This window comes from Eschrichtius robustus, chromosome X (genome assembly GCF_028021215.1).
Source record: "Eschrichtius robustus isolate mEscRob2 chromosome X, mEscRob2.pri, whole genome shotgun sequence".
NCBI lineage: Eukaryota > Metazoa > Chordata > Mammalia > Artiodactyla > Eschrichtiidae > Eschrichtius > Eschrichtius robustus.
Genome location: NC_090845.1, coordinates 64,180,700 through 64,197,652, shown reverse-complemented (window position 1 = coordinate 64,197,652; position 16,953 = coordinate 64,180,700).

Here is a 16,953-nt window from a genome sequence, read left to right as displayed (position 1 = left end):
CAGCACCGTTTTTCTTTCTCAAGGTTACTTTGGCTATTCGGGGTCTTTTGTGATTCCATACCAATTGTGAAATTTTTTGATCTAGTTCTGTGAAAAATGCCAGTGGTAGTTTGATAGGGATTGCATTGAGTCTGTAGATTGCTTTGAGTAGTAGAGTTATTTTCACAATGTTGATTCTTCCAATCCAAGAACATGGTCTATCGCTCCATCTGTTTGTATCGTCATTAATTTCTTTCATCAGTGTCTTATAATTTTCTTCATACCAGTCTTCTGTCTCCTTACGTAGGTTTATTCCTAGATATTTTATTCTTTTAGTTGCAATGGTAAATGGGAGTGTTTTCTTAATTTCACTTTCAGATTTTTCATCATTAGTGTACAGGAATGCAAGAGATTTCTGAGCATTAATTTTGTAGCCTGCTACTGTACCGAATTCATTGAGTAGCTCTAGTAGTTATCTGGTAACATCTTTAGGATTCTCTATGTATAGTATCATGTCATCTGAAAACAGTCACAGCTCTATTTTTTCTTTTCTGATTTGGATTTCTTTTATTTCTTTTTCTTCTCTGATTGCTGTGGCTAAAACTTCCAAAACTATGTCAATAGTGGTGAGAGTGGGCAACCTTGTCCTGTTCCTGATCCTAGTGGAAATGGTTTCAGTTTTTCACCATTGAGGATGATGTTGGCTGTGCCTTTGTCATATATGGCCTTTATTATGTTGAGGAAAGTTCCGTCTATGGCTACTGTCTGGAGGGTTTTTATCATAAATGGGTGTTGAATTTTGTCAAAAGCTTTCTCTGCATCTATTGAGATGATCATTTGGTTTTTCTCCTTCAATTTGTTAATATGGTGTATCACATTGATTGATTTGCGTATCTTGAAGAATCCTTGCATTCCTGGGATAAACCCCGCTTGATCATGGTGTATGATCCTTTTAATGTGCTGTTGGACTCCGTTTGCTAGTATTGTGTTGAGGATTTTTGCATCTATGTTCATCAGTGATATTGGCCTGTAGTTTTCTTTTTTTGTGACATCTTGGTCTGGTTTTGGTATCAGGGTGATGGTGGCCTCGTAGAATGAGTTTGGGAGTGTTCCTCCCTCTGCTATATTTTGGAAAAGTTTGAGAAGGATAGGTGTTAGCTCTTCTCTAAATGTTTGATAGAATTCGCCTGTGAATCCATATGGTCCTGGGCTTTTGTTTGTTGGAAGAGTTTTAATCACAGTTTCAATTTCAGGACTTGTGATTGGTCTGTTCATATTTTCTGTTTCTTCCTGGTTCAGTCTCGGAAGGTTGTGCATTTCTATGAACTTGTCCATTTCCTCCAGGTTGTCCATTTTACTGGCATATAGTTGCTTGTAGTAATCTCTCATGATCCTTTGTATTTCTGCAGTGTCAGTTGTTACTTCTCCTTTTGCATTTCTAATTTTACTGATTTGAGTCATCTCCCTTTTTTTCTTGATGAGTCTGGTTAATGGTTTATCAATTTTGTTTATCTTCTCAAAGAACCAGCTTTTAGTTTTATTGATCTTTGCTATCGTTTCCTTCATTTCTTTTTCATTTATTTCTGATCTGATCTTTATGATTTCTTTCCTTCTGCTAACTTTGGTGGGTTTTTGTTCTTCTTCCTCTAATTGCTTTAGGTGTAATGTTAGGTTGCTTATTTGAGATGTTTCTTGTTTCTTAAAGTAAGATTGTATTGCTATAAACTTCCCTCTTAGAACTGCTTTTGCTGCATCCCATAGGTTTTGGGCCGTCGTGTCTCCATTGTCATTTGTTTCTAGGTATTTTTTGATTTCCCCTTTGATTTCTTCAGTGATCACTTCGTTATTAAGTAGTGTATTGTGTAGCCTCCATGTGTTTGTATTTTTTACAGATCTTTTCCTGTAATTGATATGTAGTCTCAGAGCGTGGTGGTCGGAAAAGATACTTGATACGATTTCAATTTTCTTAAATTTACCAAGGCTTGGTTTGTGACCCAAGATATGATCTATCCTGGAGAATGTTCCATGAGCACTTGAGAAAAATGTGTATTCTGTTGTTTTTGGGTGGAATGTCCTATAAATATCAATTAAGTCCATCTTGTTTAATGTATCATTTAAAGCTTGTGTTTCCTTATTTATTTTCATTTTGGATGATCTGTCCATTGGTGAAAGTGGGGTGTTAAAGTCCCCTACTATGATTGTGTTGCTGTCGATTTCCCCTTTTATGGCTGTTAGTATTTGCCTTTTGTATTCAGGTGCTCCTATGTTGGGTGCATAAATATTTACAATTGTTATACCTTCCTCTTGGATCGATCCCTTGATCATTATATAGTGTCCTTCTTTGTCTCTTGTAATAGTCTTTATTTTTAAGTCTATTTTGTCTGTTATGAGAATTGCTACTCCAGCTTTCTTTTGATTTCCATTTGCATGGAATATCTTTTTCCATCCCCTCACTTTCAGTCTGTATGTGTCTCTAGGTCTGAAGTGGGTCTCTTGTAGACAGCATATATATGGGTCTTGTTTTTTGTATCCATTCAGCCAGTCTATGTCTTTGGGTGGGAGCATTTAATCCATTTACATTTAAGGTAATTATTGATATGTATGTTCCTATTCCCATTTTCTTAAATGTTTTGGGTTTGTTCTTGTAGGTGTTTTCCTTCTCTTGTGTTTCTTGCCTAGAGAAGTTCCTTTAGCATCTGTTGTAAAGCTGGTTTGGTGGTGCTGAACTCTCTCAGCTTTTGCTTGTCTGTAAAGGTTTTAATTTCTCCATCATATCCGAATGATATCCTTGCTGGGTAGAGTAATGTTGGCTGTAGGTTTTTCTCCTTCATGACTTTAAGTATATCCTGCCACTCCCTTCTGGCTTGCAGAGTTTCTGCTGAAAGATCAGCTGTTAACCTTATGGGGATTCCCTTGTGTGTTATTTGTTGTTTTTCCCTTGCTGCTTTTAATATGTTTTCTTTATATTTAATTTTAGATAGTTTGATTAATATGTGTCTTGGCGTGTTTCTCCTTGGATTTATCCTGTATGGGACTCTCTGTGCTTCCAGGACTTGATTAACTATTTCCTTTCCCATATTAGGGAAGTTTTCAACTATAATCTCTTCAAATATTTTCTCAGTAACTTCCTTTTACTCTTCTTCTTCTGGGACCCCTATAATTCGAATGTTGGTGCATTTAATGTTGTCCCAGAGGTCTCTGAGACTGTCCTCAGTTCTTTTCATTCTTTTTTCTTTATTCTGCTCTGCAGTAGTCATTTCCACTATTTTATCTTCCAGGTCACTTATCCGTTCTTCTGCCTCAGTTATTCTGCTATTGATCCCATCTAGAGTGTTTTTAATTTCATTTATTGTGTTTTTCATCGTTGCTTGGTTCCTCTTTAGTTCTTCTACATCCTTGTTAAATGTTTCTTGCATTTTGTCTATTCTATTTCCAAGATTTTGGATCATCTTTACTCTCATTATTCTGAATTCTTTTCCAGGTAGACTGCCTATTTCCTCTTCATTTGTTAGGTCTGGTGTGTTTTGACCCTGCTCCTTCACCTGCTGTGTGTTTTTTTGTCTTCTCATTTTGCTTATCTTACTGTGTTTGGGGTCTCCTTTTCACAGGCTGCAGGTTCGTAATTCCCGTGGTTTTTGGTATCTGTCCCCAGTGGCTAAGGTTGGTTCAGTGGGTTGTGTAGGCTTCCTGGTGGAGGGGACTAGTGCCTGTGTTCTGGTGGATGAGGTTGGATCTTGTCTTTCTGGTGGGCAAGTCCACGTCTGGTGGTGTGTTTTGGGGTGTCTGTGGCCTTATTATGATTTTAGGCAGCCTCTCTGCTAATGGATGGGGCCGTGTTCCTGTCTTGCTAGTTGTTTGGCATAGTGTGTCCAGCATTGTAGCTTGCTGGTCGTTGAGTGAAGCTGGGTCTTGATGTTGAGTTGGAGATCTCTGAGAGATTTTCGCCGTTTGGTATTATGTGGAGCTGGGAGGTCTCTTGTGGACCAGTGTCCTGAAGTTGGCTCTCCCACCTCAGAGGCACAGCCCTGATGCCTGGCTGGAGCAGCAAGGGCCTTCCATCCACACAGCTCAGAATATAAGGGAGAAAGAAATAGAAAGAAAGAAAGAAAGAGGATAAAATAAAATAAAATAAAGCTATTGTAATAAAACATAAGAAAAAAATTATTGAGTAAATGTATTCAGAAATTTTTTTTAATTTTTAAAAATAGATGTATTAATTTTTTATAATAAAAATAAGAAAAAATTATTAAGAAAAATAATTATTAATAAAAAATATTTTTAATTTTTTAAAATAAAAATATGGAAAAACTTATTAAATTTTTTTTTAATTTCTAAAAATAGAAAATAAGGATAAAATTATTATGAAAACATATATTAGGAAAAAAAATTTTTTTAATAAAAAAAATAAATACGGGCAGACCTAACCCTAGGACTAATGGTGAAAGCAAAGTTATACACACAATATCTCACCCAGAAGCATACACATATACACTCAAAAAAAAGGAAAAGGGGAAAAAATAATATATCCTGCTCCAAAAGTCCACCTCTTGAATTTGGGATGATTCGTTGTCTACTGAGGTATTCAACAGATGCAGGCACATCAAGTTGTTTGTGGAGCTTTAATCCGCTGCTTCTGAGGCTGCTGGGAGAGATTTCCCTTTCTCTTCTTTGTTCGTACAGCTCCCAGGGTTCAGCTTTGGATTTGGCCCCGCCTCTGCATGTCGGTTGCCTGAGGGCGTCCGTTCCCTGCCCAGACAGAACGGGGTTAAAGGAGCAGCTGCTTCGGGGGCTCTGGCTCACTCAGGCCGTGGGGAGGGAGGGGTACGGATGCGGGGCGAGCCTGCGGTGGCAGAGGCTGATGTGACGCTGCACCAGCCTGAGGCGCACCATGCATTCTCCCGGGGAAGTTGTCCCCGGATCACGGGAGCCTGGCAGTGGCGAGCTGCACCGGCTCCCGCGAGGGGCGGTGTGGGGAGTGACCTGTGCTCGCACACCAGCTTCTTGGTGGTGGCAGCAGCAGCCTTAGCGTCTCCTGCCCGTCTCTGGGGTCCGCGCTGATAACCGCGGCTGGCGCCTCTCTCTTGGGTCTGCGCTGTTAGCCGCGGCTCGCGCCCGTCTCTGGAGTTCGTTTAGGCGGCGCTCTGAATCCCCTCTCCTTGCGCGCCGCGAAACAAAGAGGCAAGAAAAAGTCTCTTGCCTCTTCGGCAGCTGCAGACTTTTTCTCGGGCTCCCTCCCGGCTAGCTGTGGTGCGCCAACCCCTGCAGGCTGTGTTCACGCCGCCAGCCCCAGTCCTCTCCCTGCGATCCGACTGAAGCCCGAGCCTCGGCTCCCAGCCCCCGCCCGCCCCGGCGGGTGAGCAGACAAGGCTCTCGGGCTGGTGAGTGCTGCTCGGCGCCGAGCCTCTGTGCGGGAATCTCTCCGTTTTTCCCTCTGCGCCCCTGTTGCTGTGGGATCCGCGTTGATAGCCGCGGCTCGCGCCCGTCTCTGGAGTTCGTTTAGGCGGCGCTCTTAATCCCCTCTCCTTGCGCGCCGGGAAACAAAGAGGCAAGAATAAGTCTCTTGCCTCTTCGGCAGCTGCAGACTATTTCCCTGACTCCCTCCCGGCTAGCACCGAAGCCCGAGCCTCAGCTCCCAGCTCCCGCCCGCCCCAGCGGCTGAGCAGACAAGCCTCTCGGGCTGGTGAGTGCTACTCAGCACTGATCCTCCATGCGGGAATATCTCTGCTTTGCCCTCCGCACCCCTGTGGCTGCGCTGTCCTCCGTGGCTCCGAAGCTCCCCCCTCTGCCACCCGCACTCTCTGCCCTCGAAGCGGCTCCTAGTGTGTGGACACCTTTCCTCCTTCACGGCTCCCTCCCACTGGTGCAGGTCCCGTCCCTATTCGTTTGTCTCTATTATTTCCTTTTTCTTTTACCCTACCCAAGTACGTGGGGATTTTCTTGCCTTTTGGGAGGTCTGACGTCTTCTGCCAGCGTTCAGTGGGTGTTCTGTAGGAGCAGTTCCACGTGTAGATGTATTTCTACTGTATCTGTGGGAAGGAAGGTGATCTCCGCGTCCTACTCTTCCGCCATCTTGCCCCTACCTCTCCATAACTCTTTTTGAGTTATGGTTTTCTCAGGGTATACGCCCAGTAGTAGGATTTCTGGGTCGTATGGTAGTTCTATTTTGAGATTTTTAAGGAACCTCCATACAGTTCTCTAGAGTGGCTGTATCAATTTACATTCCCACCAACAGTGTATGAGGGTTCCATTTTCTCCACACCCTCTCCAGCATTTATTGTTTGTGGATTTTTTGATGATGGCCATTCTAACCGGTGTGAGATGATATCACATTGTAGTTTTGATTTGCATTTCTCTAATGATTAGTGATGTTGAGCATTCTTTCATGTGTTTGTTGGCAATCTGTATATCTTCTTTGGAGAAATGTCTATTTAGGTCTTCTGCCCATTTCTGGATTGGGTTGTTTGCTTTTTTCAAATTGAGCTGCATGAGCTGCTGGTAAATTTTGGAGATTAATCCTTTGTCAGTTGCTTCATTTGCAAATATTTTCTCCCATTCTGAGGGTTTTCTTTCAGTCTTGTTTATGGTTTCCTTTGCTGTGCAAAAGCTTTTAAGTTTCATTAGGTCCCATTTGTTTATTTTTGTTTTTATTTCCATTTCTCTAGGAGCTGGGTCAAAAAGGATCTTGCTATGACTTATGTCATGGAGTGTTCTGCCTATGTTTTCCTCTAAGAGTTTGATAGTGTCTGGCCTTGCATTTAGGTCTTTAATCCATTTTGAGTTTATTTTTGTGTATGGTGTTAAGGAGTGTTCTAATTTCATTCTTTGACATGTAGCTGTCCAGTTTTCCCAGCACCACTTATTAAAGAGGCGTCTTTTCTCAATTTTATATTCTTGCCTCCTTTATCAAAAATATTGTGACCATATGTACATGGGTTTATCTCTGGGCTTTCTATCCTGTTCCACTGATCTATACTTTTGTTTTTGTGCCAGTCCCATATTGTCTTGATTACTGTAGCTTTGGAGTATAGTCTGAAGTCTGGGAGCCTGATTCCTCCAGCACCGTTTTTCTTTCTCAAGGTTACTTTGGCTATTCGGGGTCTTTTGTGATTCCATACCAATTGTGAAATTTTTTGATCTAGTTCTGTGAAAAATGCCAGTGGTAGTTTGATAGGGATTGCATTGAGTCTGTAGATTGCTTTGAGTAGTAGAGTCATTTTCACAATGTTGATTCTTCCAATCCAAGAACATGGTCTATCGCTCCATCTGTTTGTATCATCATTAATTTCTTTCATCAGTGTCTTATAATTTTCTTCATACCAGTCGTCTTTCTCCTTACATAGGTTTATTCCTAGATATTTTATTCTTTTAGTTGCAATGGTAAATGGGAGTGTTTTCTTAATTTCACTTTCAGATTTTTCATCATTAGTGTACAGGAATGCAAGAGATTTCTGTGCATTAATTTTGTATCCTGCTACTTTACCAAATTCATTGAGTAGCACTAGTAGTTATCTGGTAACATCTTTAGGATTCTCTATGTATAGTATCATGTCATCTGAAAACAGTCACAGCTCTATTTTTTCTTTTCTGATTTGGATTTCTTTTATTTCTTTTTCTTCTCTGATTGCTGTGGCTAAAACTTCCAAAACTATGTCAATAGTGGTGAGAGTGGGCAACCTTGTCCTGTTCCTGATCCTAGTGGAAATGGTTTCAGTTTTTCACCATTGAGGATGATGTTGGCTGTGCCTTTGTCATATATGGCCTTTATTATGTTGAGGAAAGTTCCCTCTATGCCTACTGTCTGGAGGGTTTTTTATCATAAATGGGTGTTGAATTTTGTCAAAAGCTTTCTCTGCATCTATTGAGATGATCATTTGGTTTTTCTCTTTCAATTTGTTAATATGGTGTATCACATTGATTGATTTGCGTATCTTGAAGAATCCTTGCATTCCTGGGATGAACCCCACTTGATCATGGTGTATGATCCTTTTAATGTGCTGTTGAACTCTGTTTGCTAGTATTTTGTTGAGGATTTTTGCATCTATGTTCATCAGTGATATTGGCCTGTAGTTTTCTTTTTTTGTGACATCTTGGTCTGGTTTTGGTATCAGGGTGATGGTGGCCTCGTAGAATGAGTTTGGGAGTGTTCCTCCCTCTGCTATATTTTGGAAAAGTTTGAGAAGGATAGGTGTTAGCTCTTCTCTAAATGTTTGATAGAATTCGCCTGTGAATCCATATGGTCCTGGGCTTTTGTTTGTTGGAAGAGTTTTAATCACAGTTTCAATTTCAGGACTTGTGATTGGTCTGTTCATATTTTCTGTTTCTTCCTGGTTCAGTCTCGGAAGGTTGTGCATTTCTATGAACTTGTCCATTTCCTCCAGCTTGTCCATTTTACTGGCATATAGTTGCTTGTAGTAATCTCTCATGATCCTTTGTATTTCTGCAGTGTCAGTTGTTACTTCTCCTTTTGCATTTCTAATTTTATTGATTTGAGTCTTCTCCCTTTTTTTCTTGATGAGTCTGGTTAATGGTTTATCAATTTTGTTTATCTTCTCAAAGAACCAGCTTTTAGTTTTATTGATCTTTGCTATCGTTTCCTTCATTTCTTTTTCATTTATTTCTGATCTGATCTTTATGATTTCTTTCCTTCTGCTAACTTTGGTGGGTTTTTGTTCTTCTTCCTCTAATTGCTTTAGGTGTAATGTTAGGTTGCTTATTTGAGATGTTTCTTGTTTCTTAAAGTAAGATTGTATTGCTATAAACTTCCCTCTTAGAACTTCTTTTGCTGCACCCCATAGGTTTTGGGCCGTCGTGTCTCCATTGTCATTTGTTTCTAGGTATTTTTTGATTTCCCCTTTGATTTCTTCAGTGATCACTTCGTTATTAAGTAGTGTATTGTGTAGCCTCCATGTGTTTGTATTTTTTACAGATCTTTTCCTGTAATTGATATGTAGTCTCAGAGCGTTTTGGCCGGAAAAGATACTTGATACGATTTCAATTTTCTTAAATTTACCAATGCTTGGTTTGTGACCCAAGATATGATCTATCCTGGAGAATGTTCCATGAGCACTTGAGAAAAATGTGTATTCTGTTGTTTTTGGGTGGAATGTCCTGTAAATATCAATTAAGTCCATCTTGTTTAATGTATCATTTAAAGCTTGTGTTTCCTTTTTTATTTTCATTTTGGATGATCTGTCCATTGGTGAAAGTGGGGTGTTAAAGTCCCCTACTATAATTGTGTTGCTGTCGATTTCCCCTTTTATGGCTGTTAGTATTTGCCTTATGTATTGAGGTGCTCCTATGTTGGGTGCATAAATATTTACAATTGTTATACCTTCCTCTTGGATCGATCCCTTGATCATTATATAGTGTCCTTCTTTGTCTCTTGTAATAGTCTTTATTTTAAAGTCTATTTTGTCTGATATGAGAATTGCTACTCCAGCTTTCTTTTGATTTCCATTTGCATGGAATATCTTTTTCCATCCCCTCACTTTCAGTCTGTATGTGTCTCTAGGTCTGAAGTGGGTCTCTCGTAGACAGCATATATATGGGTCTTGTTTTTGAATCCATTCAGCCAGTCTATGTCTTTTGGTGGGAGCATTTAATCCATTTACATTTAAGGTACATACTTCAATTTTTAAAAATGCTTTTGTGAAGGTCATTAAAACTTTATCAGCAAAGCCTAAACCCTCAGGAATGGGAATAAATATTTGTTTTATTCAGAGACATTGCAGCTGATTTGCAGGAAATATTTCGCCCCACTCAAGGAATTTGGCCACCTTTAAGTACAAAAAATGGTTCACTCTTATTCTTCCAAGTGGTACTTATGCTTCCAGTACAGCCTATAACCAACTAGAATACTAATTATGTGGCTATTTCTCTTACCCTCATCTGCCACTTACTTAGCCTGTGTATTCAAAATAATTGATAGAGGCTTTGAGATGTTTTAAACTACTAACTCTCTATGTTTTCCTAGGGAAAAAAACCCAAAAACCTCTAAAATTAGGTATGCACAAGCTACTTGGGAGAACTCCCAGTAACTGATTTCTTCTTTTTGCATTCTCTGCAATTTACAATTCCTACAGCATAAATAATACTACTCGAAAAAGCACTCCAAAACTTTTCTCTGACTCTAGCAGTAGTTATAAATGACACAACTTCTGCTCCAGAAGCCCAGAAACTACTCTAAATTCATTAGCTAGTGTTGTCATGGACAATCTCATAGCCCTTGATTTTCTCTAAGCTCCCCATTTCTAATCTCATAGCGTTGTGGTCAGAAAAGATGCTTGATATGATTTCAATTTTCTTAAATTTACTGAGGCTTGATTTGTGACCCAAAATGTGATCTATCCTGGAGAATGTTCCATGCATACTTGAGAAGAAAGTGCAGTCTGTTGTTTTTGGATCGAATGTCCTATAAATATCAATTAAATCTATCTTGTCTATTGTGTCATTTACACCTTCTGTTTCCTTGTTTATTTTCATTTTGGATGATCTGTCCATTGGTGTAAGTGAGGTGTTAAAGTCCCCTACTATGACTGTGTTCCTGTGGATTTCCTCTTTTATAGCTGTTAGCACTTGCCTTATGTATTGACGTGCTCCTATATTGGGATCATATATGTTTATAATTGTTATATCTTCTTCTTGGATTGATCCCTTGATCATTATGTAGTGTCCTTCCTTGTCTCTTGTAACATTCTTTATTTTAAAGTCTATTTTATCTCATATGAGTATTGCTACTCCAACTTTCTTTTTTTTAAATTAATTAATTTATTTATTTATTTTTGGCTGTGTTGGGTCTTCATTTCTGTGCAAGGGCTTTCTCTAGTCGTGGCAAGCGGGGGCCACTCTTCATTGTGGTGCATGGGCCTTTCATTATCGCGGCCTCTCTTGTTGCGGAGCACAGGCTCCAGACACGCAGGCACAGTAGTTGTGGTTCATGGGCCTAGCCACTCTGCGGCATGTGGGATCCTCCTGGACTGGGGCACGAACCCATGTCCCCTGCATTGGCAGGCAGATTCCCAACCGCTCCACCACCAGGGAAGCCCCAACTTTCTTTTGATTTCCATTTGCATGGAATATATTTTTCCATCCCTCACTTTCAGTCTGTATTTGTCCCTAGGTCTGAAGTGGGTCTCTTGTAGACAGCATATATATGGGAATATTTTCGTATCCATTCAGTAAGCCTGTGTCTTTTGGTTGGAGCATTTAATCTATTCATGTTTAAGGTTATTATCAATATGTATGTTCCTATGACCATTTTCTTAATTGTTTTTGGTTTGTTTTTGTAGGTCCTTTTCTTCCCTTGTGTTTCCCACTTAGAGAAGTTCCTTTAGTATTTGTTGTAGAGCTGGTTTGCTGGTGGTGCTGAATTCTCTTCGCTTTTGCTTGTCTGTAAAGCTTTTGATTTCTCCTTCGAATCTGAATGAAATCCTTGCCAGGTAGAGTAATCTTGGTTGTAGGTTCTTCCCTTTCATCACTTTAAGTATATCATGCCACTCCCTTCTGGCCTGTTGAGTTTCTGCTGAGAAATCAGCTGTTAACCTTATGGGAGTTCCCTTGTATGTTATTTGTCGTTTTTCCCTTGCTGCTTTCAATAATTTTTCTTTGTCTTTTATTTTTGCCGATGTGATTACTATGTATCTCGGCATGTTTCTCCTTGGATTTATCCTGTATGGGACTCTCTGCACTTCCTGGACTTGGGTGGCTACTTTTTACCCATGTTAGGGAAGTTTTCGATTGTAATCTCTTCAAATATTTTCTCTGGTCCTTTCTCTCTCTCTTCTCCTTCTGGGACCCCTATAATGCGAATGTTGCTGTGTTTAACGTTGTCCCAGCGGTCTCTTAGGCTGTCTTCATTTCTTTTCATTTTTTTTTCTTTAGTCTGTTCCGCAGCAGTGAATTCCACCATTCTGTCTTCCTAGGTCACTTATTCGTTCTTCTGCCTCAGTTATTCTGCTATTGGTTCCTTCTAGTGTAGTTTTCATTTCAGTTATTTTATTGTTCATCTCTGTTTGTTCTTTAATTTTTCTAGGTCTTTGTTAAACATTTCTTGCATCTTCTTGATCTTTGCCTCTATTCTTTTTCCAAGGTCCTGGATCATCTTCACTATCATTATTCTGAATTCTTTTTCTGGAAGGTTGCCTATCTCCACTTCATTTAGTTCCTTTTCTGGGGTTTTTTCTTGTTCCTTCATCTGGTACATAGCCCTCAGCCTTTTCATCTTGTCTGTCTTTCTGTGAATGTGGTTTTTGTTCCACAGGCTGCAGGATTGTAGTCCTTCTTGCTTCTGCTATCTGCCCTCTGGTGGAGGACGCTATCTAAGAGCCTTGTGCAAGCTTCCTGATGGGAGGGACTGGTGGTGGGTAGAGCTGACTGTTGTTCTGGTGGGCAGAGCTCAGTAAAACTTTAATCCTCTTGACTGCTGATGGATGGGGCTGGGTTCCCTACCTGTTGGTTGTTTGGCCAGAGGCAACCCAACACTGGAGGCTACCTGGGCTCTTTGGTGGGGTTAATGGCATATTCTGGGAGGGCTCACGCCAAGGAGTACTTCCCAGAACTTCTGCTGCCAATGTCCTTGTTCCCACAGTGAGCCACAGCCACCCCCCGCCTCTGTAGGAGACCCTCCAATACTAGCAGGTAGGTCTGGTTCTGTCTCCCCTGGGGTCACTGCTCCTTCCCCTGGGTCCTGATGCACACACTACTTTGTGTGTGCCCTCCAAGAGTGGAGTCTCTGTTTCCCCCAGTTCTGTCGAAGTCCTGTCATCAAATCCCAGTAGGCTTCAAAGTCTGATTCTCTAGGAATTCCTCCTCCTGTTGCCAGACCTCCAGGTTGGGAAGCCTGACGTGGGACTCAGAACCTTCACTCCAGTGGGTGGATTTCTGTGGTATAAGTGTTCTCCAGTCTGTGAGTCACCCACCCAGCAATTATGGGATTTGATTTTACTGTGATCGTGCCCCTCCTACCATCTCATTGTGGCTTCTCCTTTGTCTTTGGATGTGAGGTGTCTTTTTTGGTGAGTTCCAGTGTCTTCCTGTCAATGATTGTTCAGCAGCTAGCTGTGATTCTGGTGTTCTTTCAAGAGGGAGTGAGAGCACGTCCTTCTACTCTGCCATCTTGGTTCCAATCCCTCACTTTGTTGTAAAGCAGAAACTAACACACCTTTCTAAAGCAATTATACTCCAATAAAGATGTTACAAAAAGAAAAAGTAAGAGCACAAACTCTATCTTGTGTTCCCATTGTTCCAGATGTGACTGATAAACTGTTCTTGGTATGACTTAGCAAGGTACCATATACATAGAGCATTCCTATTTGGGGTTTCCCTGGGAATGAAAAACAGATAATTGACCAGAACCCTGCATTTTAAATGTTTGCAATAGCCAATCTGTCATTCCCATTAGAGAGCAGGGAGGATGTAACCTCACAGGGATTAAAAATATTTATTTACTTGGTTGAGGAGAGGGTATAGAATACTTATGAGAAAACAAATCGAATCAGGTGACGGACTTCTGAGAGGATGTGGTTGGCTGGATGTAAGAAGGGGAAGCAGAATGAAAGCACATTTTCTGGAATATATACTGCTGAGGAAAGGAGTCTCTTAGAGGTTATAGTCCACTGCAGCACTTGGAAACAGAGATGGAGAAGAACTTTTTCACTCAATGAGGCTCTTGGAAATAAAAGAAAATCGCCACCAGTCTCCTTCTTCAAAGGCCTAAGGCCAGGCCTGCTGGCCCAGACAAAGTTGTTTATGTCCCTTGGAGGTCTTTGTTTCTTGCACAAGAGTCTTCTGGGGAGAAAAGGCCTTGGTAGCACCAGTACTGGTAGGGTGATGCATTGACACTAGGCTTTCATATTTATTAAGAACAACTGGGTACTGCTTCAAAAACGTGGGAAACCAAGAGGCTCCAAGAGACAAAGAGATATAGAGAACAAACTAGTAGTTACCAGTGGGGGAAGGAAGGGGGAAGGTCAAGATAGGGGTAGGGGAATAAGAGGTACAAACTACGATGTATAAAATAAATAACCTACAAGAATATATTGTACAACATGGGAAATATAGGTGATATTTTATAATAACTCTAAATGGATTATAATCTATTAAAATATTGAATCACTATGTGGTACTCCTGAAACTTGTATAATATTGTACATCAACTAGACCTCATTAAAAAATGAAGAAACATGCAAGAAATTGTGACTGGATTGAACATATTTTCAGAAGAAAATGAGGCTTAATATGAGAATTAAGAAGTTTGGTATAATTACAAATAAATAATTCAGAAAATCATGAAGAAATTCTTGACATCTGTTAGAATATCTCAGAATAATTCATTTGGAATACTGTGGTCTTATTGACCATCAATGACTTTTCTAGTATCCAAGCACTATCAGCAAAAATGATCTCTGCATCATTGCTCAGAATTCGGCCATGCAGATTTGCATTTTTGTGTGTTTACTGCTGATATTTGAAGTACCATAATCTTTTTATCAAAGTATAGTTGATTTACAATGTTGTGTTAGTTTCTGGTAGACAGCAAAGTGATTCAGTTATATATACATATATATGTATTGTTTTTCAGATTCTTTTCCATTATAGGTTATTATAAGATATTTAATATAGATCCCTGTGCTATACAGTAAAACCTTGTTGTTTATCTATTTTATATATAGCAGTAGTATCTCTTAATCCCAAATTCCTAATTTATCCCTCTCCCCTCTTTCCCCACTGGTAACTATAGGTCTGTTTTCTATGTCTGTGAGCCTTTCTGTACTGTAAATATGTTCATTTGTATCATTTTTAAGATTCCATATATAATTGATATCGTATGATATTTGTCTTTCTCTGTTTGACTTACTTTACTTAGTATGATAATCTCTAGGTCCATCCATGGTGCTACAAATGGCATTATTTCATTCATTTTTATGGCTGAGCAATATTCCATTTTATATGTATACCACATCTTCTTTATCCATTCATCTGTTTATGGACACTTAGGTTACTTCCATGTCCTGGCTATTGTAAATAGTGCTGCAATGACCATTGGGGTGCATATATCTTTTCAAATTATAGTTTTCTCCAGAAATGTGCTCAGGAGTGGGATTGCTGTATCATATGGTAGCTCTATTTTTAGTTTTTTAAGGAACCTCCATACTGTTTTCCATAGTGGTTGCACCAATTTGCATTCCCACCAACAGTGTACAAGGGTTCCCTTTTCTCCATGCCCTCTCCAGCATTTATTATTTGTATACATTTTGATGGTGGCCATTCTGACTGGTGTGAGGTGATACCTCATAGTAGTTTTGATTTGCATTTCTCTAATAATTAGGGATGTTGAGCATATTTTCATGTGCCTGTTTGCCATCTGTATGTCTTCTTTGGAGACATGTCTATTTAGGTCTTATGCCCATTTTTTGATTGGGTTGTTTGTTTTTTTATATTGAGCTATATGAGCTGTTTGTATATTTTGGAAATTAAGCCCTTATCAGTTGCATCATTTGCAAATATTTTCTTCCATTCTGTAGGCTGTCTTTTCATTTTGTTATGGTTTCCTTTGTTGTGAAAAAGCTTTTAAGTTTGATTAGGTCCCTTTTGTTTATTTTTGCTTTTATTTATTTATTTATTTTTTGCCTTGGGAGACTGAGTTAAGAAAACATTGCTACTGTTTATGTCAGAGAATGTTTTCCTATGTTGTCTTTTAGGAGTTTTATGGTGTAATGCCTTATATTTAAGTCTTTAAGCCATTTTGTGTTTATTTTTGTGTATGGTGGGAAGGAGTGTTCTAACTTCATTGATTTACATGTGGCTGTCCATCTTTGCCAACACCACTTGAAGAGACTGTCTTTCTCCATTGTATATTCTTGTCTCCTTTGTCATAGATCAATTGACCATAGGTGTATGGGTTTATTTCTGTGTTCTCTATTCTGCTCCATTGATCCATATGTCTGTTTTTGTGCCAGTACCATGCTGTTTTGATTACTCTAGCTTTGTAGTTTTGTCTGAAGTCTGGGAGGGTTATGCCTCCAGCTTTGTTCTTTTTCAAATTACCATAATCTTTACATCCATTCTAGTATCTTTTTTTTTTCATTCTAGTATCTTTGACTTCCAGAAAGTTTCCCCTTAATGTATTCAGCTAGAAAATTCTTATCAGGATGTTATTTAAGAACACAAAAGTTATCATAAACACTATCATGTGACAAAGCAGGAAGAAAAGCTTCAAAAAGTATTTCAGGGTTCTAGTTCAAGATGGCAACATAGGAGGATCCTAAACTCACCTCCTCCTATGGATACACCGAATCTACAGCTACATACAGAACAATTGCCTCTGAAAAAAAACCTCAAAACTAGCTGGACAACTCCTACACAACAGGTGAATAAGAAAAAAATCCACATTAAAATGGGTAGGAGAGGCTGAGACACAGTCTCACCATCAACCTTACTCCCATCAAGGCAACCCACAATCAAGAGGGAATTCACAACCCCAAACTTCTCCTTGAGGAGAGAAGGGTTTGAAACCCACATCTGGCATCCTAATGTTTAAGACCTGCACCTAAGAAAAAAGGCCCCAAAACATCTCACTTCGAAAGACAACAGGGCTCACCTCCACAAGACACACAAGGCTATAGTGATCTGAGAAACAATTCTTAAAGGGTTCATGCAGACCCAACCACCGTAGTGCCCACAGCAGAGGCAGCAACTGAAAAGCACCCACACCTTCTGTGAAAGTGGCCTATTTGCTTATCTTAAACCTTTGGTCTGGAGTGACATCAGCATCATGGCAGCATGACATGCTTTCTTCGTCTCTCCCCTTCAATCTACAATTAGTAAAACATCCATAACTCAACAAAAGTTTCTCTACCCACACACCAGGAGACTGGAGAAGTTGACATATCTGTATGTCTGAAGTTGGGTGGACTGGAACACATAGAGGATGCAGAACCAGGGAGACGTTAGGGCCAGTGTCTGTTATTCCAGTCC